This window comes from Lissotriton vulgaris, unplaced genomic scaffold (genome assembly GCF_964263255.1).
Source record: "Lissotriton vulgaris unplaced genomic scaffold, aLisVul1.2 SCAFFOLD_1642, whole genome shotgun sequence".
In the NCBI taxonomy this organism is placed as follows: Eukaryota; Metazoa; Chordata; class Amphibia; order Caudata; family Salamandridae; genus Lissotriton; species Lissotriton vulgaris.
The window spans coordinates 380,334-407,962 of record NW_028248131.1 but is presented as its reverse complement, the minus strand read 5'-3'; the positions used below and the strand labels follow the sequence as shown (position 1 = coordinate 407,962).

At 44.9% G+C, this 27,629-nt stretch overlaps 1 pseudogene; it reads left to right on the top strand.

The window, feature by feature from the left end:
- The first annotated feature begins 10,363 nt into the window (after positions 1-10,363).
- LOC147664926 (solute carrier family 25 member 44 pseudogene) lies at positions 10,364-26,889 on the top strand (annotated as a pseudogene).
- Positions 26,890-27,629: the final 740 nt, after the last annotated feature.

Sequence of the window (27,629 nt, the reverse complement as noted above, 5' to 3'; positions counted from 1 at the left end):
CCATCTCCCCTGTTGATTAGGGGGTTCGGTTCGTCAATTTCTTGAAATTCCTGTAAAGGGCCCCATACCTGATCAAATTTCCTCGGGCAACCTTTGGCCTCATGTACCGACTTCTCTGCTTGTATGCACCAGTCCCAGTTTGCCGACCATTGATCTACGATGAGTCCCCTTGCTGTCCCATATCTGCAAAATGTCCTAGCCACCATAAGGGCTGTATTGCATTGCAGCAGAGTGTATTTGGGCAGAGTGTATTCACCCCATAACCTACAGTTGCCAGCACTGGCTTCATAGACTGCATCTCTGACTGGGAGAGCGGTCTTCAGGATAAACAGAAAGATGTGCATATAGGAGCACAATTTGGCCCTACATGGACATTGTCCTATTGATCAGAGCACACGTTAGCTGCCCAGCAACTCTTCACAGAACAATTATAGGACATTCGCCCCTTACAAGCCGACAATAGGAGCCACCTTCAGAAAATGAACTCGACAGTGATTTGCTTTCTCAGAGTGGTTCCTATCTTGTGGATTGACTCTCCAGAATACTAGTCAACCCCTGGTCATTAGTCATATGAGAACCTTGTATCAGTTTAAGGGTCGAAACGCCGTCGACACGTACAAAGACCGACTGTTTTCTGTAATTATGATACATTGATTAATTTCCTATGTCCATGATTGTACTGAATATAAACTGCTGTCTTTAAACAAAGGAAGACATAGTGAAGGAAAATGTGAGTATCAACGGTATACTGGTTGCTGTCAATCAGTTTTGCTGTTTACACCTGGGGTCTACTCATTTGTCTTCGTCTCTTTTTTGGGAGAACCTCTTTATCACTCACAATTTTTTTTAAATTAATTTCTTGAAATACATAAATGTCTTTCAAATAAAGCTTGGTTCGGCTGAATCGTAGGTATTAAGAAATCCTGCCTGTGCTTCATTATTTTCTACAACGGATTATCAAGAATTAAGAATATTGACCTAAAGATTGATTCTACACAGTGATATGTGCAACTAGAACTTGTTTTCAGACATGGGTTCCATTTGAACACCTGCTTATCAATTACAGTCCTGAACAAATGGGGACAGACCACTGTTTGAAAAGAACTGGACAGTATAAGACCTGTTGTAAAGTGGTGCCTCCCAGCTCCCTAAAGGGATGGGCTCCCTTTTCTTTCTCAGTTAAATGAGTGTTCAGGGTGCAATTTTACATCCATTTTCTCTACTCAAAACGTTATGGTGCTAGGTTTTCTATTCGAAGATGCTGCAGTTCAGTTCTATGAATAGCTTTGGGAGAAATATTCTGAACATTCTTAACAGGCCTTGTAAGGCTTGCAATCAACAGATTAATAAAAGGTTCATGGACAAAGACATTCTTTGATGCAGCTTCCATGAAATTAACTATACAGAAATGTGTTCTGGGGTCTGCCAATGCAGCGAAGAATTACTCAAGCGCTTGTAATTTCTTTTTTTTTTTTTTAAATATCTTTTTATTTTTCCAAACTATGCACATTGTACAGTTTAAACATTTCATATCAATCATAAGTTACAAAATAAAGAGTAAATCATTATATTATATATATACAGTACAGCTTTTAACTCTGCATTACAATAAGAATCTTAATCTTAATGCGGACCCATACTCTTTCCATCTGGATATAGGTTCCCAAATTCTCAATCCTCTCATCTTACCCCTCACACCTTTCCGAGCATATATTGATTTTTCTAAATTATAAGCCGCTAGTAAGTTAGCCAGCCAGTTTTGCATAGCAGGTGGGTTACTATCAAGCCATGCCCTGGCTATAGTCAATCTATATACTGCAGCGGCCACAAAGATAAACTCTCTCTGCGTATTTCCCCCATCAGGGCCTATCCCCAGCACCAACAATGAGGGGGTTAGGGTTATTTGAATATCCAATGATCCATTTAAAAAGCGTTCTATATTTCCAATCAGGGTGTGCAATTGGGGACAAGTAGTAAATACATGCACAATATCTGCCTCCAGGGAGTTACACCTCGGGCAGGTGATACCAGTAGTACCTCCCCATTTGGCTATTCTCGCTGGGGTAAAATATAATAAGTACAGAGTTTTGTAGTGCTGGGATTGAAGGAGAGCAGAGCACAGTACCTTCCTGGCCAATTCAAGTGACTCCTGGAATATTTCATTCGGAATGCTCAATTTATCTACCCATTTATTACAGTACCTTTCCATATCATCTGCTTTCCCTTTCAACAGACATGCATACAGAGATCTAATTGTACAGTCCGCAGATACCTGTATTTTCTCCATAATTTCATTTCTTTGGTACCCTGCAGGCCCTCCTTGTTTATTACTCAAAAAGCTCCTGACCTGCAGGTATTTAAAAAACGACCTCCTATCAATACCATATTTCGCTTATTTCTCCCATGAGGGTAAATGGATGTGTGGTTAAAACACTTGCCTACGCCGATGACGTGGCAATACTTACCCCAGATCCTCTTTTGTCAATCAGAGAGGTGGAAGTCGAAGCTGAGCTGTTTGGACAAGTCTCTGGATATAGTCTTAATAGATCAAAGACGCAGATTGTAGAAAATGCCCACTCTAGCTAGCTAGCTGCAATGCCACACGGGTGGTTACCACTGCAGTTTACTTAGGGGTGGCTATCTCAGCAGATTTAGATAAAGTTGTTGAAAATAATATCTCCCCCCTACTGTCAAGGGTAAAGTCTGATTTGGAAAGACTGAATAACCTACACTTATCCTTGGTAGGTACTACTAATATTATTAAAATGTTAATCCTCCCCAAGTTTCTTTATTTATTTAGATCTATCCCACTTTTCTTTGAAATTAAATGGTTCAACTCATTAGAGATTATTTTGAATAGATTTATCTGGGCGCAGGGTAAGACCAGGAGGGCTTACAGATTTATGTCTTTACCAAGAGAGAGAGGGGGGTGGAGGGTACCTGATTTTAGAATGTATTATTTTGCTGCTGCCCTACAATATATGCAGGGGTTAATAGGCTGGGGGTGGTAATGAGCAAAAAGTGACAATTATGTCTACAGAAGTACACGCGGCTGTTTTAGGAGAGGAAGCAGAAAACTGCTTCTTAAATTGCACAGAATATGGGTACTATAAGAGGACCAGATTTAAAACACTGAATGCAGCAGTTAGGATTTGGAATGCCTTCCTAAAAAAGTCAGGTCTTGGAAGATTTAATAGATATGCCAGGCTATACAAGAACAGGTCCTTCCCGGTGGCAGTCTTTGCTGATGGTACAATGGCTAGATGGACTGAAAGGGGAATAGTACAGATCGGGGATTTGAGGGATACGGAAGAGATGGTACAGAAGCGCTTGTAATTTCAATGAAGAATGTGCTGAAGCACTGATTGGCTGCCATGGTACTAGAAATCAACACACTCTAAGACTTGGCCACCATGCCCCATGTATCTCAAAAGCTTTAAAGTGCCACTGCTATGGAACCATAATAATGATCCATATTTTTAAGGCGCTAACATATCATCCTATAAGGTTTCAAGGCGCTGAGCGCCGTCGGGGAGATTAAGTAAGCTATTTCCCCGAGTCACATGGTCCTGAGCTGTTGCTGGTGCCGGGGATTGAACCGTGAGACCTGCTTTTTGGAGTCAGCTGCTCTGGCCACTGGACCACACCTCTACTCTAAGCATAGTGCAGAACAATCACATTGTGGTGTTGGGTGGTGATGGTGAGTTCTGAGTCTGCTGTACTCTTGCACTGCCACTGAGTTAAGCCCTGCAGGCGCTATACCTAGCCCAGTTTTGTAGGGTCATTTGTAGGACAGACCCAGGGATGATGGAGACGAGCACCCCCAAACTCCACAGCTTTAGCTCAGTGGCCCTTCCCTGCCCATTGGGCCCCTCCCACAGAATGGTGTCTAACATAACACGTCAAGCTTTAGGCTTCCGGATGGGAAACCACAGAGGGGCTCCTGAATGGTATCTAAGGACTCAGGTGGGCAAATTTGAGAGCTGACCCCTCAACATCCCTTTTGCTGCCCTGACTCAGTTTTCCTCTTTAATTTCAATATCTTGTACATGTTACTCTAAAAGAGGTTAAAACTCTCCCAGCCCAACAAAAGGCTGTACGTTTTACTACAAATTAGCCAAATAAATACTGAAATAAAACCCATAATTCATGTAGTTCCTGCTAGAAAGCAGGGGCTCCATAAGAACTAAAAAAAAAATGTGAGGAAACTGTCAAATCGGTGAGAAACCTATTTATGATTACATATGTAGGAGCAAAACCCTGTCCTTGGTTCTTTCTTCATGGATCGGGGAAAAAAAGTACTGAAGGGCAGCTGTCATTCTTTTGCTTTCACCATGGTGCATGCTGGGATTAAGGAAGTGGAAGGCAGCCGTAAAGTGACAGTTGAGGTTTTTCTCCTCCGTGGACAACACATGCATATTACAGCTATTATAGTTCCTTGCATTATTTTATCCTAAAGGAATGTTCGCTTTTTCTTTTTTTTTAACTGTGTGCTTGAGCAGCCCAGCTGCAGGCGTTGCATAAAGCCAATGTGTGTTTTTTTGTTAGAAAATAAAACAATGTAAGCAAGTGTTGCTTTAGAGCTGTCCTTCTGTTTGTGTTATGTTGAAAGTCTATTTTTTGGGTGCGATAGGCAGGACGTTTGTGTTTGATTACTGTGGATCCCTTGATTGAAAAGGTAGTCTTTCTGCTGCCTATTGTTTTAGCCCCCAGTATCTGAGATTCAGGCTTCATGGGCCATTGATGGAATTTCTGAAAGACATGTTTGTTATAAGGATGCATTTTTGCCTACAGGTTTTTTAATGGAATTGTGCAATTTATTCAATGCCAGAAATAGACTATGCCATTGGATTGATGGTAGGTACAGATCAGCATTAAAAATGCAATAGGTCTAGCCTTTCATTAAGTTAAAGCCATTTACTTTGCTATACAATACCATTAGCAAAGCAAATGGCTTTAACTTAATCAAAGGCGAGACCTATTGCATTTTCATTGCTTGTTCTATTTGTGTAACTCTCCCATGTCCTCTCCCCCTACAATCCTTGCGAAACATCACTTCTACCTGCACATGCGACTATTCTTAGTGAGAGTCGAGCAGCCTTAATCTGCTCTGTAAAGCCTTGTCCACCTGGTAACACCCCTTGTCGTCCATCTGTTCTACAGAGTTAGTTGTTTCCTTGCCTCCTCCTACTCCACTTCTTTTAGTTGCACCCACTTTCTTATACCCCGCCCGCGTGACTCTGCTTTGGGATCAAATGGATTACGTTCTGGTCTTCCATGCACCTGTCTAATGTTCCTCCTATTGTAGCTGTGCTGGTAGCTTTTTGCACCCTCCTCCTTTCCCTGACTCCTTCAGATGACGTGGGTCTGTGCTGTGCATGCCCACCTCTTCCAAATTTGGCTGCATTCAGTTCTGCCTTCCTCACTGAGGCGCGAAGCAGTGGTGTGTGCCGGCAGCAGTGGTGTGTGCCGGCAGCAGTGGTGTACACAGAAGGGGTCAGCAGTGATGTCAGTAGCGGCGCCTCAGCAGCGGCATGTGCTCATTCACGCATTCTTTAGATAAAGAAAATGTCAGCAGTAGGTTGTCGGCAGCGGCGTGTTAGCAGCAGCATTTGCACATTCACACATTCTTTAGATAAAGAAAACATCAACCACACCTCAAGCGTATAGTAACAAAGTAGCATAAAATGAAGGAAAAGCATCCCACACGCAAGATATAGCAACAAGTAGTGTAGAATAAACAAAATGCATCCCACATGCAAGAGATCGCACCTTAATAGCATAACCAATATCACAAAAAAAAGCCATAAATAGACCAATCAAACACACAATCCACTAAAGCGTACCTTTTATTCCGAGCCCTCATCCACAAAAGCTTAACTTTTATGCCAATTCCGCCGTCTGGATGCTAATGTTACGGGCATCCCCCTAAAAATGTCATGTGCACATTCACGCGTGGTTAAGTATAGGAACAAAGTAGGGTAACAAAATAGCGTAGAATGCATTCCACACGCAAACTCATGCAATAGTTTAAATAACAAAATAGCATAGAATGCATTCCACGCGCAAACGCATGCAACAGTTTAAATAACAAATTAGCGTAGAATGCATTCCACACGCAAATGCATGCAATAGTTTTTTAAAAAGTGCGGTAAGCTAATATTAAACCCACTGTCTCACTCCGCCAGTAGCGTGGCGTAAAACGGACAGGGTGGCAACCCGGAGGGACTAAAAACACTCCTGGACAATCAACAAAGTCTGTTCGGAATAGCACACACTAATCACAATTGCGGGCTGAGCTCAGACATGACTTATGGAACTGTATCGATTCCAAGAAGAACTTGCATGGCGAGAGCAGCGCACGCGCGCTGCTAATGCTAGGCGAGACCTAAAAAGGGGTTAGGGCAAGCTGTTGCATCTCTCAATTTTCTCCCTGTGGCCGTATCTTAGAATGCAGACTCACTCTAATTTAAAACGCTCATTTTGGAAACCGGGTATTTCGTCCGAGCTAGGCTGAAAATGTGCTCCCTAACCAGAAATTTCCTTAGTAGTAAAAATAGTCTTAGATTGACTGGGTTCAAGAGAACTCTAGTTTGCAGAAGGTGAGTTGTATATTAAGCTGCTGAATGTAATCACTTACATGAGTGTATGTATATATATATATATATATATATATATATATATATATCTATCTATATATATTCCTCCCCAAAACCTACTGCAGAGTTAAACACGTGGATGCCCCATCATGATTTTGTGCACTTTTGATGGAGCTGTTGATAATAAAGAATTTGCCTTTCACATTTTTAGCAGACTATCCTTTGAGGTGTAAATTTCCCTTTGCAATCTGACTGCTTTCAGGGCTTCTGGTTATATTTCAACAATGTAAAAATGTATAGTCTAACTAAAACTGTTCATTGCCCATGATCACAATGATCCTGTGAAGAAGCCATAAAGGCTTTCGGTGTGCTGGTATATGTCTTGCATTTCCAACAGTTATAAAAGAGGTAAGACTTTCCTGCAAAGTTCCATACTGGTTTTGTTTCTACCAAAATTCTGTGTGTGTGTCCTTTCAGAAATAAGAGGTCAGTTTGTTTCCTGCAGAGCAGCAACTCCAATATGTGTTTGGTAAAAGTATCAATTAGGTGTTTTCCATTGGCCTTTCTGAATGTCTTTTTGGCTAGATATGTGTGCATAGCAAGTGCCATCTCACTGCAGTGTATCCTGTGTTTGTGAATATCACCAGGCTTAGGATTGAAGCGGTGTATATTTAAAAGTGCAATTAAGCTCTAATCAATAAGATGCTCTTTGCCCTTCAGTTACACTACTACCCTCTCTCACCTCTATTCTGGTCCCATAATATAATTTACACTCTTTTGTCTTAGAAAAGTAACTTGCTTGCATGAGGTTGAGTTGGTGTGTGGAACTGATAGGGGTATGCGTGACCAACCTATGCTTCAGTTGCTGTGGACTTAACCCATTACTACCTAATGTATTTCAATGAAGATGTGGAAGGATTAATAGCATTTACAGTAAGTAACTTTAACTGCTTATTTGAAAGTGATACAGAAATTCAGCATAACACTTAAATGATTTTCCTTTAGGATCTGGATGTTGGACAGGAGCTAATTCGTCTGGGTTTTGCAGTTGAAGAACAAAACGAGGACAATAATGCTGAGGATCAAGCTGATCAAATTGTGACTGAGATGCATACGGAATCGCTACAACAGCTACTGGTTAGTGTGTTATCCATCCTGGTGAGAGGCTTTGGAATTGTCGACCTTGGTGGTGGATGCTCCCCTTCCCCTATTTACTCAGTCTTCAGGTTATGAGTTGGGACAAAAAAGCAACTAGTGGAAAATAGTTTTATTTCACTAGAGGGACAACTGCAGAAAAGGAGGCATGGTTTGCATAGTAAATAGTCTGAGACTGGGAAAACGCCACAAAAAGGGTAGGATGTGATATGGAGTTGAAAAATATCAGCATGATTCAGAATATCTATAGTTAAGGGATGTTTGGCAATGTGCTTGCACTCCTGTAGTGGCTCCTTTATATATTTATTTTCTCTGCAGAGTTAATTCTATTTCTCAGTTAAAGTCTCATACTGTTCTGAGGCCATGCTCTCTACTTCTTGGGACTCCTCAGACAAGTAATGCTGGAAAAGTCTTAAAGATGTTTGGGCTTGCAAGGAGTTTCCTTTTACTCAAGGTGGGTAGGAATGTTCCTTTATGCATTCCCAACAATACCAGTGATTTGGAGACTGCTGTGCAAAACGAAGACTGGCCATGTCAGTTCACAAAAGAACCATCAGTGTCTAGAAGTCGAGGATAAAATGTCCATCCAGGTGTATTGCATTTGACACCCTACTGCTCAAGATATGGAGTTGGGGCCAGCAAATCTCAGATGAATTTTGGAATATACTGAAAGATGCAAGTGCTCCATCCACACTTCGAACATATGCTTGGAAATGTATGTAATCATTAAGCCTAGGCTAAAAGGTTTGACTATATAAACTAAAGTATGGTGCTGCACCAATTCCTGTGTTCCTTACTTGCTTATGTGAGCAAGATTGGGTCTTAAATATCCTTCCATAATTGTCCTAAGGTACATTTATCTGCTATGTCTAGATAGGAGAGAACCAGGCACACCTTTATTATATTCATCCAGGATAATCAAGTAGTTGTTGAAAGGTCTGTCGCACAGGTTTTCTCCAGTCAGAAATCCCCCCTCATTATGGGAACCAAGTACTGGGTTTCCAGCACTAATGTAGGAACGAACCTTTTGAGCCTATTCACATGTCGACAATTCACCAAATGTCTTAGAAGGTTACGTTCTCTTGCAGGGGATTTTCATGTATAGTCATAAGCACTTGAATAGTCCCGCCCACGTGCAGGGACCCCGGAGCACATCTTTAGATATATCTTCTTAATAGGATATTTTTCGCCTTTCTTCAGGAAGGCCTGTAAAGACACTTAAGAGATAGAAAAGACAGTAATGCAGCCTAACTAAATAGACTACAAAAGGTCCCAACTTCATCTTGAAGAGAAAGAAGCTAGCAGAAGAAGAGCTGAAAAATGGCATCCATGCCGGTCTATGTTGAAGGCTACGACTTACTGAGGAGCAGCGGCAACCTGTTAGCTGGCGACCCTGGGCTCTGGCTCGAGTCTGCATGCAACGTCTAGGAGAAGGTCTTTGGCAGTGGCTACGCCAGCGGCGATAACTTGTTCCGTGTCGAGTAGCCCACCACAGACGGTACCAAGATTGCCGTCGAGAACATTGCATCACTCGACGTTCATCGATTTCAACACATTACTGCCAATCGGCGTAGACTCTTCGCTGTCGATCAAAGTCACCAAAGCCTATCGACGTCGAAGACACTGTCATTCGACTTCAAGAAAAACACGTCGATCACTGACTCGGTCTACTTCAAAAAGTCTGCAGTCGACGTCGATAGGAAGTTCTCTTTCGAGACGACGTCTAAGTTCGCCGCCGACTAGTAAATAGACGTTGAGGGGGAAAGCTAATTCTCCTGTGGAATAGGTGGCTCCCCAGGAGGCTCGGAAAAGGAGACTAAACTACTCGTTGGATTCGGAGTATTCCCGTTCATACTCTCCGTCTAGGACCATATCACCTGCTCAGTCTCCTCCTCCTCGTCCAGATGATCAACCTAGGCTGCCTATATTACTCCTCAGCCGGCTACACCTCCTTTGCCTCCTCCACAAAGGCCAAGGACAAGGTCTCATACGAGGGATTGTTCTCATCAACATAGACGTTCCTCTACTCATTCTCCCCGCCGACATCACGGTGGAAGATCTCGTTCTAAGCACACCAGGGACACTTCCTCTAAAAGTACAGGAAGATATTCCCCCCCCCCCCCCCCACCACTACTTTATTGGACTCTCCTCCCCAAAGGATTTCACAGTTGATATTTCTACTTTTCAGGAAATCTTGGTTCGAGGGGCTTCTAAATTGAACATTCCAATGTCCATTCCTACGCCATCAACTTCCGTGATATTTGAGACTTTACAACAAAGACAAGCATCTCGTCCTTTGCTTCCTTTGGTGCTAGGCCTCTTGGAACCAGCAATGGAACTCTTTCTAACACCCTCTTCCATTAAGCCAGCTCCATCCAGGCTGCAAAAGAAGTATCGCCCTCCAGAACAGGATCCCACATTCCTAAGGACTGATCCACCCCAGACTCAAGTCATTGTGGTGGCTGCTAAAAAGCAACATACTAAGGCTCCAATATCTACAGTTCCACCCGATAAAAAAAGCCGTATGATTGACTCAGTGGGAAGAAAAGTGTGCAACAAAGCAGCGACTTCCATGAAAGCTGCTCTTGCTTCAGCGCTTTTAGGTAGATATGACTGAGCACTGTGGGAGTCTCCAACATGTTCCTGAACATCTACCTAGCGATAAAAGGGAGGATTTTAATGAGATCTTAATGGAAGGACTTACGGTTTCTAACCAAGTAATTAGCGATGCTGCAGACACATCTCTCCTGGCTGAGCATGGATATTGTCATGGAGTGGCACTCAGACTGCATTCATGGCTTCGCTTGACTTATTTGAAGCAGGAAGCGCAGCAGCACATCCTGAATCTTCCGTTCTCCTGCACTACACTCTTCAGATCTCATGCAGAAGAGGAGACGGCACACATGAAAGCGGAAATGGAAACATTGAAAGCAGTGGGTCTCGAGAGACCCAAGGATCAGTGAGGATCTTGAAGTCCTTTCTGAAGACCATATTTAACACAGAGGGTTCAAACCCCTCTATGGTATCCGGTTCAACAGTCGGTACACAGCAATCGTATCAACGATCCTACCAACCTTCTAAAAAGACAACCTAGAGGAAGGTCAGGAAAACAAACTTCACAAGTAGGCAAGATGCCTACTGGCCCCAAACCCTGAATCATGCCTTCCCCCTCTTCCGTTGCCCACTCCAGTAGGGGGAAGCATTCAACATTTCTTGGCCGAGTGGCAAATAATCACACACGACAGTTGGGTTCTGAATATTGTGCTGTAGGAAAGTGGGTTTCTGTTGCAGTAACCCCACCACTTTTTGCCAGACTACTGAAGCAATTTTTCTTGGTGTGCCCTCGGTCCCTGCCAATCCAGTTCCCAGGGCCTGTGATCTTTCCCCCAAACTAGCGCATTGGCATCTCTGGCCACAGGTCAGCCTCTGGTAAATGGAACCACAGGTACCCAGGGCACTGTGACCAGGGAGGACCTCTAAGGGCTGCAGCACTTATTGTGCCAACCTTAGAGGTCCTGTACCTTTACACACACACACTGCCTTTGCAGGCTGCGTGTTTTGGTGCAGAACAAAGTGAAGAGTAGACATGGCATTGATCAGGCACCTCTCCAGCTAGGTGCCCTATGCCAGTGGTGAGGATACAGGTGCATGAGCCCTGAACCCCTACAGTGTCTTAAGACCATTCTTAGACATTGTAAGTGTAGTGCTGCCATTAAGTGTATATGGTGCTGAGAGCTTGTCATTACAAACTCCACAGCACCATAATGGCTACCCTGAAAACTGAGAAGTTTGGTATCCAACTTCTCAGCACATTAAACCCACACTGATGTCCGTGTGGGATTTAATGTAAAATGCACAACAGAGGGCATCTTAGAGATGCCCCCTGAAACTCGACCCACTTCTAGTGACCCCACTAAGTGGCTGCCACCACCAGACTAGTTTCTGGACCCCTGTGTCGAGAGCCTGCTGCTCTCTGGAGCCTGAAACCATGCACATCCTGGGACGAGGTGCTAAGCCTCCTCCCCCATAATGGGCAGGGTTCACGAAGGGGAAGCTTCAAAGGCATGATTCATTTTGTGAGCCTCCCCAGACCAATTGCTGCTTTCAGGAACGGGTACCCACTGGTTCTACTCCCCACTTTGGGCTGAAGAGCCGGCAGGAAAAACAAGTGAAGAGGTGTGCCCACCTCTGCCAACTCCACCCCTCAGGTGGGGGAGGCTAGGTGAAGCACAACTTCAAGTCCCCGCCATCTTGAGGATACGGGGGCCCAACCAACCATGGAGAGGCTCCTGCCCCCCTCCCACTGGAGGGTGGCACGATAGGGGGTGTTCCCACCCCAGGGAAGGGACCCATTGCTCCCTGCCTTTTACCTACCTTTCAACGCCCCTAAATCTAGTATTTAGGGGTCACCCTGAACCTTGCTTCCTCAGATCCAGAAACGACTAGAGGAAAAAAAGGTCAGAACAGCCGTGCAGCCAGCTAACAAGAGGATGAGGCCCACTGACTTGGCCCCAGCCCTACAGCCCTGTCTCCCCTTGAACCTGCTCCTGCGAAATCCCGGTGTGTCCTGCAGCCAGCAACCTCGAACCCCGGAGGACCTGCCTGCCTTCACTTCCAAAGACTGAACAAATCCGGTGTTCACGGTAGAAGCAAACAGCAACCTCTGGCAGCAGCCAGAAACTGCAAACGAAGCCCACTCTGCACCCGGCCCGAACCTAAGTGGAAAACACCACGAGGAGGTCACCCTGGCGATCTTGACCTGAGATCCGGAGACCCCTGACCTGCCTCAAGCCTCCAGCCAATGCCTGCAGCGTAAATCCAGAAGGCCCCACTAACCTCGACCAGGAGTTGGTAGGAAGAACCAACCCCAAAAAGGCACCCCTGCACCGAACTCCCCACGGCCTTGTGTGCCTAAACCAATGGTGCCTAACCAACCCTTAACTTCCCAACTTACCTCTCAAAGTGGTGGTCGCACCCAGACGTCCTTTGTCTTCCTGACTGGAGTGCTTTTGCAAACTAGAGGTTCTCTATAGAAAACAGGGCCCCCGACCTCGAAACAGCACTCTGCACCCGGCCACCTCAGTACTGCTGATGGTGCACCTTTTGTGCTACTTTGTTTACCCATTTGCCCTGACCTAAACCCTAGGAGCTTTGCTCCCACAACCCAGTGGCCTGCTTGCCGGCAGCCACCAACCAGAGGCCCCCCATCCCCATTGGATAACATTGGGCCTCAACACTCTGCACCCGTCTGCCTTAGTGCCGCTGAGGGTGTAACAAGAGTGCATCACTGAGCCTGAGGGATCCCTGAGTCTAATCCCAGAACCTTTACTTCCACAGTCGATAACTTACCTGTGAACCAATAACCTGTTTTTCCTCCTTAGGATAACATTGACAATTTTCTTCCAAAAAGTTTCTAAGTGTGGAGTTTTGAAATCTAAAAATATTCTTCAGCAACTTATTACTGTAAAGTACTTCCAGCTTACCTGTGCCAGGCTTGCTTCTTTCTAAAATAACTGTATATTTTTTATACAAAAATAATTGGCCTAGAGCTGAGTTCTTGTGTGTGAATTCATTTGCTGACTGAGTGTGTACATTTATTTTGCTTGAATTTTATTTACTTGAGTTTTATATAGCGCTGGCAAGACCTGGAGGTATCAGAGCGCTTTACATGAGTAAAGTTACATAGCTTACAGGTTACACATAGTTACAGAGAATACATTAGTTACAAATTACTTCAGTTGTTTCATTTCGAAGGGTAAGGGGAAAAGTAAAAGGGTAACAGGGAGGGAGATAAGGCGGAGAGACTAAGAAAAGTCTGCCCGGGGGAGGAGCTACGACACCAACCAAGATGGCCGCATAGTCTCCCGGCTCCGCTGACCCCCGTTCTCCGCTCGCTTATCCTGTCGAATATCCTGATCTCCTGCCCCGGATTCGTGTGGGTGAACCAGTCTGCATCCCGATGGTGTGATCGCTGAATTTTTCTGATGTTCTGGTGTGAAGTAACATCGAAAATGTTTTGAGGCCTAACTCAGACTGGAAGCCGGGGTCTCGATTTTTGGTCTACCCGGGTCCAAAGTGAACAACAACGGACTGCCGAGGGTGGTTGGGTCCGGTCCCTGGAACTTTCGAAAATTTCTCTGAACTACTTTGCAACCATCTGCTGCCTGGTGCTGTACCTGAGGTGAGGCGACGGGTGGTGCGCGGTGCTGCTTCGCGGGGGTCCGGCCCGGAGGCCCGGCACTAGCACCGCTGGTGCCCCGGGGTAGGGGTTCCGCAGCGCGTTGCTGAATGTTGCTGACCCGTCCCTCACGGCCTGTTTCTGCTCCGTTGTATCCTGCCCCGGAGAGAGCCTCTCCGTGGGGATCGTTATGCCTGCGGCCGAATGGAACCCGGCGGAGCGGACTCAATGTGGCCCTTCCTTGCGGAGGGTAATGGCTGAAGTTGCGGCGCTTCACGCGATGGTGAGGGCCCAGGTCAATCATTGGCTGTCGGCAACAGATGGAATCATAGGACCGGGAACGAGCCCTGACTTGCTCCTTGAAACCCGGCAGCCGACTTGCCCCCTGTTGGAAGCCCCACTGGTGTGTTTGGACCCGATGCTGGAAGCTGTGCCTGCCCCCGAAGAAACGGACTTCATCGTGTGTGCTGAGATTGGTGACTCTCTTAACACCTTCAATGCTGATGGTATTCCCCTCCTGTGCTGACTTTGAATTATTTCCATTCTTCATGACGAGCTCAGCTCGGCATGAATGTACCAGAGGTGTACCTCATGACGAGCTGAGCTCGTCATGAGCGTCGAAGGTGTTAAGTTCTCGGAAACATTGTCCTACAGTTATCGGAGCATTTCACTGCTTCCCCCATCCTGGACACTGTTGGCCCACACTTTCGGATCTTTCGTTTTTATTTTTGTTTCTATGGCCTTTTTTCTCTTCTCATCTTTCTTTGTCTTTTTCTTTCTGGGTCAGTGCAGTGGGTTTCCTTTGGTATCAATCCCTGCTTTTTTCATCTGTGCCTCAATTTTCGTGGTGTTTTTTGGGTCTTAGGGCAGGTAACTGCAGGCGCGAATTGACCGTAATATTCTTTCACATCCTGACCTCTTGTTTCAGCGCCATTGATTTGATAGCTTTCTGTTTATTGTCGATACGTTTACTATTCTGCCTGCCATCTTCGCTGCTAGGAAATTGTTCGGCACCTGATCCTCCCATCTTATATTATAAAATGAAAACCTTTTATATCCTGTTTTTCTAATTGTGCTGTTCAGTGGCCAAGAGTACGCTAGCATGGAGATTCTGCTCCCGAGGTGCTGCATGTGATTAAAATTGCTCTCTGTTAATCTAACTGCTTAGCGGCCGGCCCCCGGGGTTGTAGGCCCATATTTGTATTTGGTTTAAATGTCAATAAAGGTTTAAAAAAAAAAAAAAAAAAAAAGTCTGCTACCCTGGGTAGGTGACGGCAGAGGGGGAAGACCACAGCCCATCTCCTCAATACCTATCCGGTAGCTTCACCGGGCATCAATCAAATACCTAGGTCTCCTCTGGAGAACATTTAGAGATCATAGTAAAACAAGATGAATGGAGCATAGAGGGGTAGGGTGAAGGGGAAGGGGAGAGAGAGACGAAGGAAAATTTGCCCAAAGTCTGGCTGGGTAGGTGACGGCCGAGGGGGAAATCCACAACCCATCTCCTCTTTAGCCATCAGGTAGCTCCACCGGGCATCGGCCAAAAAGCTAGGTCTCCCCTGTCCGAGGAAAGTTCCACAAGGTCTAAGTCCTGGTGTAATCTCTACCTTGGTGCTGTGTAGGCTCGCATCTCATGGTTGACCCATAGTCCTCATCTCTGCAGTGTATACTCATCACTTCCTGTAGTTTACTCCTGGCTATTGATGGGGAGATTGGACTATATCACTCTTGCTTGAGGATCTCTCATAGCGCATTGCTTACTTGGGTCCACACAGTGCTTCCTTGTAGCCCCTCAGCAGCCTCTTTAGCACTGCTTAGATCTCCAGTCCCCACTGAGTGTAGGGAGGTGATCTTCACTTTTCCTGTTTATTCCCACTACATGCGGGGCTAAGCAGGGACTGGCTGCCATGTTAGGGTCAGTTATAGAGGTAGTTAAATTCTGCTTTACGAAGCCTGTTTGCACTTGTTCTAAATGGGGCTTAAGTCCTCCTTGTCGCTTCGCTTGTTCGTATTTCCCTCAGTCAATGGGGAACACTCACCGGCTGTTCACGCCCAGCCGTCTCCCTTCTTCGTCTTAATTGTTTGCCATTTTGGCGTCAGGTGTGGGTCTCTGCGGGCTGTTCCCAGCGGGCCTTCCTCTCTGCAAGAGGGTGATCAACTACTTACCATGCACTCCGCTGAGTAGTCCTTGCCAGGCGCAAAGAAACTTAAGCACAAATGCTTAACACTGTCCTCTGATACTGCCTTACTGCTCGACCACTCTACCACAAATGGAGAGTATGGTTCTGTCTAACTTTCACCTCTGCCTACCTCTGGGGTCACCTGTACTCTATACACACTATACCTCATTTTGGTGTAGTATATATAGAGCCAGTTTCCTACATGTGCGCAATGGATATTCTCTACGATTCACCAGCCCTCCACCATCAGTGCCTCCAAAACAGTCAAGATTCCACAAAACAGTCAAGATTCCACAGATCGCAATTACAAGCAGAAGTCAACATTCTCTTGCGAAAACAGGCAGTAGAACCTGTTCCTTCGCTGCAACGAGGCAAAGGTCTGTATTCAAGATTCTTTCTCGTCAAAAAGAAAGACAAGAACGAGTTCAGACCCATTCTTGATCTAAGGGAGGCCAACAAATGGATTTGGAGAGAAAGATTCCGGATGTTAGCATTACATCAGATCTATCCTCAACCACATTGGAAGGATTTGTTATGCGCAATATACCTGCAAGACTCATACTTCCCTATCCCCATCATAAAGAAACATTGCTAGTTCTTGAGGTTTGCAGTGGGAAACAACCACTACCAATACTGTGTGCCTCCGTTTGGCCTGAAGTCAGCACCCAGGTCCTTCTCAAGTGCGTGGCGGTGGTGGTTGCACATTTGAGGAAACCGTGTGTTCATCTACCTCTATCTAGACGTTCGGCTAATAAAGGCATCCACGTAACAGGAGGCTCAAATATATTTCAATTGGACCGCCGAACATCTCCTTTGATTGGGACATCACATGAATCAAACTAAGTCTACCTCAACGCCTGTACAGTGCCTACAATATCTGGGAGCATTCATCGATACTCTCACGGCAAACGTGCATCCTTCGGAGGAGAGACACTTATAGATGCTTCAGAAAGCTCAGGCTCATGCCGCACCAGACTGTCAGGAAGGTCTCCTCTCCTCTGGGCTCCATGGTGTCTTGCATATTCCTCACACCGAACGCATATCTCCATATGAGATCCCTGCAAGAATGTCTGGAGGACCAGTGGGACCAGCGAACGGAGGATTTGGAAGACCGGATTCAACTGTCACAACATGCCCTCCGGTCCATCAAATGGTAGTGTCCGCCCACCAATCTGCTACGAGGAACTCCTTTTCACAAGGATTTACTGATTCAAACTATAGTCATGGATGCCTCTCTCCTGGGATGGGAAGCCCATACAGATCACCTTCAAATTCAGGGCAGATGTTCACACAAAGAATCCACTTCCACATCAATCTGCTAGAGCTGCTAGCTGTTCATTTGGCTCTGAAAGCTTTTCGGCCATCATTCCATGCCAACTCCCTGCTTATACAGACAGACAATACAACAAAAATGTTCTACCTCAACAAGCAGGGAGGCTCGAGATCTAGACCATTGTCTCAGAAGCCAAGGCCATATGGAAGTGGCTTCTAGCCAGAAACCTGACCATAACAGCGACCCATCTCCCAAGTGTTCAGAATGCTCAGGCTGACTCTAAGCAGACTCCTTCAGGAAGATCACGAGTGGGTCCTAAACGAAGACGTGGTACAAGACATATAAAAAAATGGGTTCCTCTAGAGGTAGATTTTTTCATCCCTGAAGAGAACAGCAAATGCAAAAGCTTTGCCTCCAGGTTCTATCAACTGGGAACCCTGGGGAATGCCCTATGGATCAACTGGTCAGGCATATTTCTCTAAGCTTTTCCTCCAGTACCCCTGATCCCAGCAGTTCTCATCAAGCTCTCTCAATCATGAGCCAAGATGATTCTTATAGCCCCGGAATGGCCATGTCAATAGTGGCATACAGACTTTTGGCGTTAGTCGTGCACTGCCTTATGTTTTCCTCCTTTTTATGTTTCTCCTGTGCTCCTGGGAATCACTCCCCACTAGGAGTGAAGTTACTAATGTATGAGGTTGCAGTGCTACGGAATGTAGTGCTGTCTCCCTGGGTACTAGATATATGCTGTTTAAAAACAGCTCCATTCACATCAAAAATAATTTCTTCATTTGTTTTTGTTTGAAATCAGGTTCTGTTTTAATGTTTTTATTTCTTTCATCCGTAAACATTTCTTATGTGTTTATCACAGACATCTGTGTCGTACATCACAGTTGAACCGAATGCCTTTTGGCGTTCTACGCCTTCATCAGGGGATTGTCTTTCTGTGGTCTTGTAAGGAATTTAGTTGCTTCCTTATGCGTTCCCCTCTACGCCCAAACTGCTCAATCTGTGATCGCCATGTCAATGGTGGTTCAGACCTCCTTCACCGGTCTATCTGTCCACATCTCAGGCTGCCTTGCAAAACACACTTACTAACGAAGTTTGGAGGACAGATGGTACACCCCAACCTCTCCTCTTTAAATTTGGCAGCGTGGCTCCTGAGCTAGTGCAGTATGGACACTCAAACTTACCTCAAAACTGCATGGACATTCTTAAGGAAGCTAAGCGGCCATCCACATGCTCCGCTTAGGCTCATAAACTGAAGAGATTCTGTATTTGGTGCTCATTGAGAAATGAGGACCTTACCTCTTGCCAGGAAGATGTCATCCTTCCATACTTACTTCATCTAGCACAATCTGGCTTCCAATTTTCTTCCATTAAGGTTCACTTGGCATCCTTAACTGTTTACAGGAAATGCCCTTCACAAACTTCCTTTTTCAGAATTCCTGGCATTAAAGATGGAGCTTAATGTGGTGCTTTCTCTGCTAATGCAAGAGCCCTTTAAACCCATTCATATGGCTACTCTTGAGCCCCTTTCTTGGAAGACCGCTTTCCTTGTGGCTATCACCTCTGCCTGCAGGGTTAGTGAAATTCAGACCCTTTGCTGTAGAGAACCTTACACGGTTTTCCATACATCTAAAGTGGTTATGAGGACTCATCCAAAATTCCTCCCTCAGGTAATTTCGGATTTTCATGTAAACGAAACTATTCCCTTGCCTACTTTTTTCCAGCATCCATCTTCTCCAGCGTAGAGATCGCTTCATTTCCTGGATGTAAGAAGGGTTTTGAAATGTTATCTGGACAAAACTAAGGATCTAAGGAGAGCAGATCAGTTATTTGTAAATTATGTCTCTCTCCGTACAGGTCTAGCCACTTATAAACAATCCATTTCCAGATGGATTGTTTCTTGTATCTTAAATCTAATTCTACCAAAGGAAAGGCAGCTACTGCAGCTGTGCTTCGTAATCTACCCATTTCGGAGATTTGTAAGGCTGCTACTTGGAAGTCAGTCCATACATTGACTAAAGTTTGGGTCAGATAATGAGAGCATTAGACTGTGTAGTCTGGTAGAGTTAATTGAGGCAGTAGAAATACTAAGGATTCACAGCCCGATGACTGGATATATGCAAAAGAGACCATGAAAGGTACCAACACTTTGGGCACCATACTGACAAGTAACTTTGTCTTCTCCCTCCTGTTAAAGAGTTGGTTAAATTAATGTAGCGGGTTACAGAATCATGAAGAATGAGGAGTTAAGAGCAAGAGAAACTCTTGCTTTCAAATACAGAGTCCATAATACTGACTATTTGCCACCTGAGATACTGGGGTTTGGATATTTACAGCTCCCTAAATTTATGAACATTGCTGTGGAATCAAGACACTTTACTACTTAAGCGAAGTTTGAAAAACAATGCAAAATATTGCACTGTAAGGTACATATCAAGTACCTTCTTTACAAATATCCAGCATGACCTACTCATCAGTGTGAATTTGTTAAGCTGCTATTGCAGATTGCTTGGAAAATTAATGGCATTCACCTATTTTAGAGTGAAAGTCAAAAGAGCATTCATGGAAGGCTTTTAGAAAGTCCTATCAAGAAAGGTCCTTGCTTTGATTTGGAATTTAAAAAATGTTCCAACATAACTTCGATTCAGCGTTTGAGCCGATGTATTTAGACATTTAGCAAAAGTTACTGTGAAAGGTAGACTTCCAGATAGATCTGGAACATCACATGTGAAGCCATAAATTGAACAAAGAGTAAATCTGAACGCATAGCTACCCCCCTAGGTCTAGACCCTTGCATAGTGTATGCTATCAGTTGAAACCCCAACTGCTCCTAATAGATTTTTTTCTACTGCCCTCAATATGAGTTTCCTGCATACATACTAAGTCAACATGCGTATCTGTTCTTTGATTTTCTGACGCTTTACCGGGTCATTCAGCCCACTTATATGTATTGTCTCTATCTGTATACTAATTGCACTTCATTAGAAGGACCTAGCACTTTCTCCCTTTCTTCAACCTCTCTGGTTTCCTCATGCATTGGCGTTTTTTGCTTTTCTACCATGTCCACGCCCTTCACAAGCCTGACCCCATCCCTTCTCCCCCACCCCTGGGACATCCCTACCCCCTCCCTCCACCTATACTGTGAGACAAGCGGATCTAAAGGTCTAAGTGATGGAACCTGTGCTGGGGCCCCCTTGCCACTAACCAGATCATACTACTTTGTTTATACCTATTTTTTAAAGATATCCCACCTAGAGTCTCTTAATCTGACATCGAACATCATGTTTACCAAGCCGAGGCGACCATTCTAGCAATATGAGCTAGTTGTCAGTTTATCCATGTATTCTTTTGCGTGGATTTCCGAGGAAAAAACTCTTGTAGTGTTTTGATAATTTTCAGGCACACCGGATTCATCAGGTATGCTTTGGCCCCTCTGAGCTTGACCTGGTTATATCAACTGTCTGAGTCTCCTCAGTCACTCCACTGTGAGATGACAAAAATCTGGTCTAACGAAGAAAGACTGGTCCTCACACGTTCGTTTGGCATCAGGGCACGCTTTTGCAAACACTTCTTCCTGGAGCATGTAGTTCTCAAAATAAATTAGAATTGCTGTTGGCTTCGGGATTTTTCCATTGCGTGGGTCAATGGAAACAGTCCACCCGCTGTATTTCTAGGTCTCAATTCCAACACTGGATTTTCGGAAAGGCTCCCTTCAATAAGTTCAGCTTGTAGGTTCAAATATAGTTTCCTTCTACCCCATCTTTAATATCTAGAATTCTTAAGTTATTTCTCTGCTGCCTGTTTTAGAAGTCTTCCAACTTCCATTTGATATATGTTAATTGTGCCCCTTGCGATTCTGCCTGGGATTGTACCATAGCCACATCATCTTCTAAAGTTGCTGTTCACTCTTCTGCAGCCAATAGTTTTGTATTCATGTCTACACAGAGATGCGAGACCAATAAAGTTAGTTGTTGTTACGATATAGCGCAGAGAGTCCTCTATCTATCTCTATCTTTGCTTAAAAGGCCCTCCGGAACGGAGCTTCCGTTTCCAGGGGCAGAGTCAGCACTAACGCCGGAGAAAGTCCGAACGCGGGTGAGTAAACTTTACGACACACGTTTAGATTTTAGCGTTCTTTGGCATTATTCTCAACGCTGCACATACTTTATCTTTACAGCCTGTGACCCGTTGATACCTCATCAAAGTAAAAAGAGGTAACTGTACCCTTTGATACATTAATGAGATAAGAACAGTGACGCTGGGACGGGGTGTTTAATGTCTTAAAAAAATGTATGCCGCATATGAGAAACCTGCCGAGTTATGTCTTTATATTTACATTATGGACGTTCAAAAGTACATATAAACTCGACGTCAGAAACACTGTAATGGGCATAAACTCCATTCGTTTTCTTATACACGTCAAATTGATATATGCAACAATACTCGGTCTCCCCATAACAGGCTGACTTTTGGACAAATGAATAGTCAGCATTGAGAGACTTACCCTTGCCTTAGTGGAGGCGCCATGTACATGAAATTGGAAATGAACTGTGTTCGGAGTGCAATTACCCACCTAACCTCCCCACACAACAGATAAGATATTACAATATTAGAAATCGTTTTTCCACCTAGCATAGACCTAATTAGTTCACCATGCCCCCACCGAACCAGTCTAGTTATGGCGCAGTGAAGCAATTTTTTAAGAAGATCGTTCCCTAAAATGAAGGAATAATTTTTGTTAATATTACAATGAATGAGTGTATGTCCATATTGCCTACATGCATATGTTTTTGTGTTACAGGTACAAGCGTAACCTCAACAAATTAATTTGTGGTGAACAAAATACCCACAGAAATATACTACACAAATGGTGTAAGTATTGCTTTATTTTAAACGTCCTGATGAATGCTCTGCAGACCCGGCTGGTCGAAGGAGAGCAGAAACATGTTGACATTTAGTAAAGAGATATAACGGGATCTAGTAGCACGGTCCGTGTGTTATACCCGATTCTTTTTAGAGACAGGCACCATCTGATTTATTAAAGTTTTTTACAGATGTAAGCTTGTTTTTTAATTTTTGATTTTTGTGGGCACCGAATTTCTCTGGACGCGACCGCGCTGGACCAGAGGTTACCTCAGGTTTGAGTTGGGCATACATTACAACTTATCAAACCCTATGACTATGCCGTAACACGAGTGTAGGGCGGAGAAAAAGATATAACGCCCATAAGATCTAACTCACCGTGTTTAGGAGGGTTTTTTTAAGTAGGAAACCAAGGTAACGCGGTTACGAGTGTCCATCCCACTTTTATGATTTTTTGGTACACAAGCTTTAGCCATCTTTTTTAGTTGCAAGCCGATTTTTCTTTCCAGTCTCTTCTTGAAGTTTCTTGATGGATTCAAAGATTAATTTCAGAGATGGCTCTTCCACTTGTATTGTCTTTGCATTGCTGGATACTTCCTCCTGCTCCGAGGGATCAGGATAAACTTTGTGTATAGGAATAATCCCATTTCAAAGCAGATTTTACATTGTGCCTCGCAATTTCATCAACAGTCTGCTCAGATGAGTGGGGGGGTATCTGTTTTTCCTGGAAAGTAGTTTCCTTCTAACCACCCTCCCAGTTCCTGCTTGCTGGCTATTCTGGCTAGAGCTGGAAAGCCGAGCATTACTCCCAATTTCTGAATCAGATGAACTGATTTCAGAACCATCAGTTAATGAGAAAAATGTATCCCCCAGGTCCTGGGAATCTTCCAGCCCTTAAAACCCTGTAGCCCCTTTGATTAATGTATCCAAATTATTCAAAGCCGGTGATGGTTTAGCAGGATAATGGTGCCCAATCGCCTTAATTGAGGGTGTTTGTTTTTTTAGCCCCAGAATCTTGCGGTTAATATTGTCATTATCAGCCCCTCCCCTGGAACACACTCCGGGTCGGGGCTTATCGGGTTAGGGCTTACCTGCAAGCAAGTTGCCTGAATTTGTCCTTTTGTATAGAGCTTCTATCTTGTTTGAAGGACCATCTGTGCCAGGCGTATTCTTCACTATGCTATTGACACCCTCATTCAAGTCATTATGTTCCCCATCAGGAAGAGACAATAACAGAACCTTACTCCAACGCGAGATAGCTTGGATATATCGCCTACAATCAATGAAGCCCTTTGGGCTTAATGATCGGACAGAATTCAGTTGTTTCATTTAACCATATTTATGGTACTCTGACTAACTATCTTTGCTGCCAACTGTTTAAACTTGTATTGTTTACATATTTGCTGATAACTCTGTGACATAGGCGCTGTTTGTTTACGTTTCACTATAGCATGTTCACACCACACACCCCCACACCCAATATGGCACCCGGCTGCCATAGTCCGTTTTTGATTTTTTTAACCCGTGGCACGAATAGCCGATCACGTGACCACATCACAGGAGATATACCGATACTTCCGGGATTACTGACACACATCACTCGTTTACGGAGAGTACCGCGGTTCACACCGGAGGCTGGATTTCAACTGTTTAGAAACGCGAAGCCTTTGCCAAGTAAGTAGCACTACGCTCGTCAACATAACTTTGGTTGTAATCCCGCATTGAGGGAACACCTTGATCTTAATCACCCCGTTATTATTTCAATCTAGGACTCAACAGCTCACTACGCCTGAGTTTGTGTAAGTACTATATTCACCATATTGTTAGGTTTCAGGTTCACATACCACGTCGGCTTCACTTTTTTGCGACTCACGTTTTTTTAGAGCATGTGACTCACACACAATACGGTTTGCACATAGCATGTACACATGGCACACTAACCTATATATATATATGTATATTAGACTGTAAACCTGGAGTCAATCAGTTACATGGGATATCTTATTTATTTTTGCTTATAGTGCTCCTGGACAAAGGGCTATGGAGCCCGAAATGCATTGGAGGGTTTAAGAATGAATCTTGAATATGTATACAAAAGGAATCTTTAAGAAAATAAGAATGCAATGGATATGAATTGAATATCTAATCAAGCATGATGAATTAAAGGAATATTATATTTCAAACGTTATAGGAGTCTATATCTTAGAACCTATGGTGTGCCCACATATAGGGATGCGCTCAGTGACAGTGCGCACAACTTTCAGTTTACTAATAAACACAGCAGGACGGCTTTGTTACCTGTTGGAGCACCTGACCCACATATAAACATTGTGTACTTAAAACATACAAGGAAGAATATCCACTTTGAAACTTTAAGGCTGTGCACCTCTCCCATACTTATAAACCCCATCAGGATTTGCCATTACTTAGTCCACGGTGCCTCCAACAGAAAGAGCCATGGTGGGGAAAAAAATGGGTGATCTCAGCTGCTGCTGAGATTGCAACTGAAGCTGTGTCTGCTACTGTAATACACCTGCTTCCTTTATTTCTCAGTTCCCTCCCCCCCCCCCTCCCCCCAGCCCCCCTTAACTTTATCCTGCTTTCCTGAGCCCTTCATCTCTCCTTTTTTGGAAGTGTCCAATGCTTTTTTTCCCTTCAGGGGTATTTTCTGGTTTGCATTAGCAGATCCAACACTGCCAACTGTCTACCCTACTTTTCAGCGCTGCAAGGACAAGCTTCTGTTTTTAGGTTGAGGGACCGTAGGCTGGCTTGCCAGCCGGAAGTCCGGAGAATTAATTTGTCTTAGTGTGGCAGCTTAAACCCGCCTCTGTCCTCGTCTCTCCTCCATTGGCTGGCTTCCTAAACGGAGGCCAGCCATTGGTGGAGAGAGGCGTCCCTCCAAAGAAGCTCCTTCTCTTTCGGATTCGGGGGCGTGTTGGTGCTGTTCTTTCCCCTTTTAAGCCCCGCCCCTTTTGGGGACGGCCAAACACGCCCCCGAATCCGAAATTTGCAGAGTTGCGGCCGCTATTTTGCGTTGCTTTCCTGGTGGCTTAACTAGCGCTTGGGAGCTGTAGCAAGAATAAAATCCACAGAAGTGCCGTTTTAGATGTAGTTTATTGAATAAGCGCTTTTAATTTCCACAAAGTGCTGGGGAGCGCTTTTCGTTCATCGCGGCTGCCCACGCCGCACTTGTGCCAATTCTCGTGCCCACACGGGTGCCACCCCGCCTTGCAGCGCAAGAAGAGAGAGAGAGAGGAGCCGGCACCCACGCCTGACGGTGGGCGGGGCCGGCTGGGACAAAGAAGAGCCTCGCAGGCTCCATTTCAGTTTCCCCCAGACGGGAGGAAGCTGTTCTCCAGCTCGTGGGCAGCGCTGCGCAGTTCCAGTCTCAGGAGCGGACCAGGCCAGAGATCAGCACCAGCGGGGGCTCTCCTGTGTGAAAAGAGCCCCGCTCCCCGTCTGCAGCTTACCTGGCGCGTGACGGACCGGGCTGCGCAGGAGACCTCAGTCAGCCCCACACCGGGAAGAGTGGTGCCGCCCCAGAGGAGACGTCCCCCAGACATCCGGTGAGTGGAGCCCGGTGTTTGGTACAGAGGGGGGCGTCGAGGCACATTGCTGGTGTTTTATGTTTTTGGAGTGTGCATGACTATGATGATTCTGGTCAGAGTTTACCCCTTTACACTTATTCGAACCAGTCTGCAGATTCAGAAGGGGAAAAGCCTTTACACTGGTACATTTGATGCCTTTCTAAAGATTCTGCGGACAGAAGGGGTGTCTGGTTTCTACCCGGGCTTCCTGGTCAACACATTTACCCTGATATCGGGTCAGTGCTTTGTAACAACATATGAGCTCACCCGCAAATATGTATCGGAGTACACTAACAGCAACGTGGTGAAATCATTAGTGGCTGGTGGTTCTGCCTCCCTTGTGGCACAGAGCATCACGGTCCCCATTGACATGATCTCTCAGCACCTCAGGGTGCAGCGGAAAGGGGAGACTTTGGGAAGCTTTCGAGTGCACACTGGCGATGGGAAAAATCCAGTAGCTCTGGGACAGACTAAGGACATCATGGTGCAAATTTTCCAGGCAGACGGACTAAGGGGTTTTTACAGAGGCTACGTGGCCTCTTTGCTCACATATATTCCAAACAGTGCCGTCTGGTGGCCCTTCTATCATTTCTATGCAGAACAGCTCTCTCGGCTTGCTCCGAATGACTGTCCACATCTAGTGCTCCAGGCTGTCTCTGGACCATTAGCTGCAGCCACAGCATCCACTATCACCAACCCTATGGATGTGATCCGGGCAAGGGTGCAGGTGGAGGGTAAGAGTTCCATCATAAACACTTTCCGACAGCTGATGGCAGAGGAAGGTCCTTGGGGCCTCACGAAGGGCCTGTCTGCTGGCATAATTTCTGCCACTCCCTCCACCATTGTCATTGTGGTTGGCTACGAGACCCTGAAGAAGCTCAGCCTTCCTCCTGAGCTGGTGGATTCTAGACACTGGTAGCAGTCTTTGAGAAATCATACTTTTACCCTTCGGTGTGTGATCGGTCAGAAACCTCTAAAAGCTCCAGACTTCGGACATTCTGGTGAACTAGTTCTGTTGGGATTAACTGTTGCCAAAAATGGAGCCATCTTCAGGGTCTTGCTGCACACCAGAGTTATGAGAGACACTGTCTCACTCTCCGCTCCATGGTGGACTTGTTGAAAGATTGCAAATATTGGCTGCTGAGGTGTATGGATCTACACTGCACAGCTTCTGGATGACTGGCAAACTACTGATCGTTCCAGCTCTACCTGCTCTTTAGCTTTTGAAGGCACAATCAAGTGAAGCCCGGCTAACTCAACATCCAAGCTGTGTGCCATGTTTTTTTTGTATTTTTTATTTGTATATCCCCAAAACTCAGGTGTGTAAAACTGATTTGTTACTCTTGTGTATAAGCTTATGTAATGATGGCTTGAATTTTGTGAGGGCTGCAGTGATTAGGTATTTTAATTGGAAAGTGGGCATGAGTATGGGGGGGGGCTCCTTCGGAATTATTTATAGGTACACTGATACGTTTGAAGAATCAAGCACTGAACCAACCAAGGACATGAATACCGCAAATAAGGAAACTATTGTCTAAATCAGCTTTTCAATGATGTTAGGAATTGGGCAGTTTAATCTCAGCCTTCACTAATGGTGATGCAATTTTTTCATTTCATGTTGCTCTTCTGATATCTTAGAGACTTTTAATGATGAGGAAGACATCTCTTCTATTGACTTTCTTTAGATGATAGAAGCAGTTGAGTGGTTGCAGCTTATTAAAGGACCCAAGTGTGTTGGCGGCCATGTTCTTTACTTGTTGTTTTGTCCCACAGTCCCAGGTTATG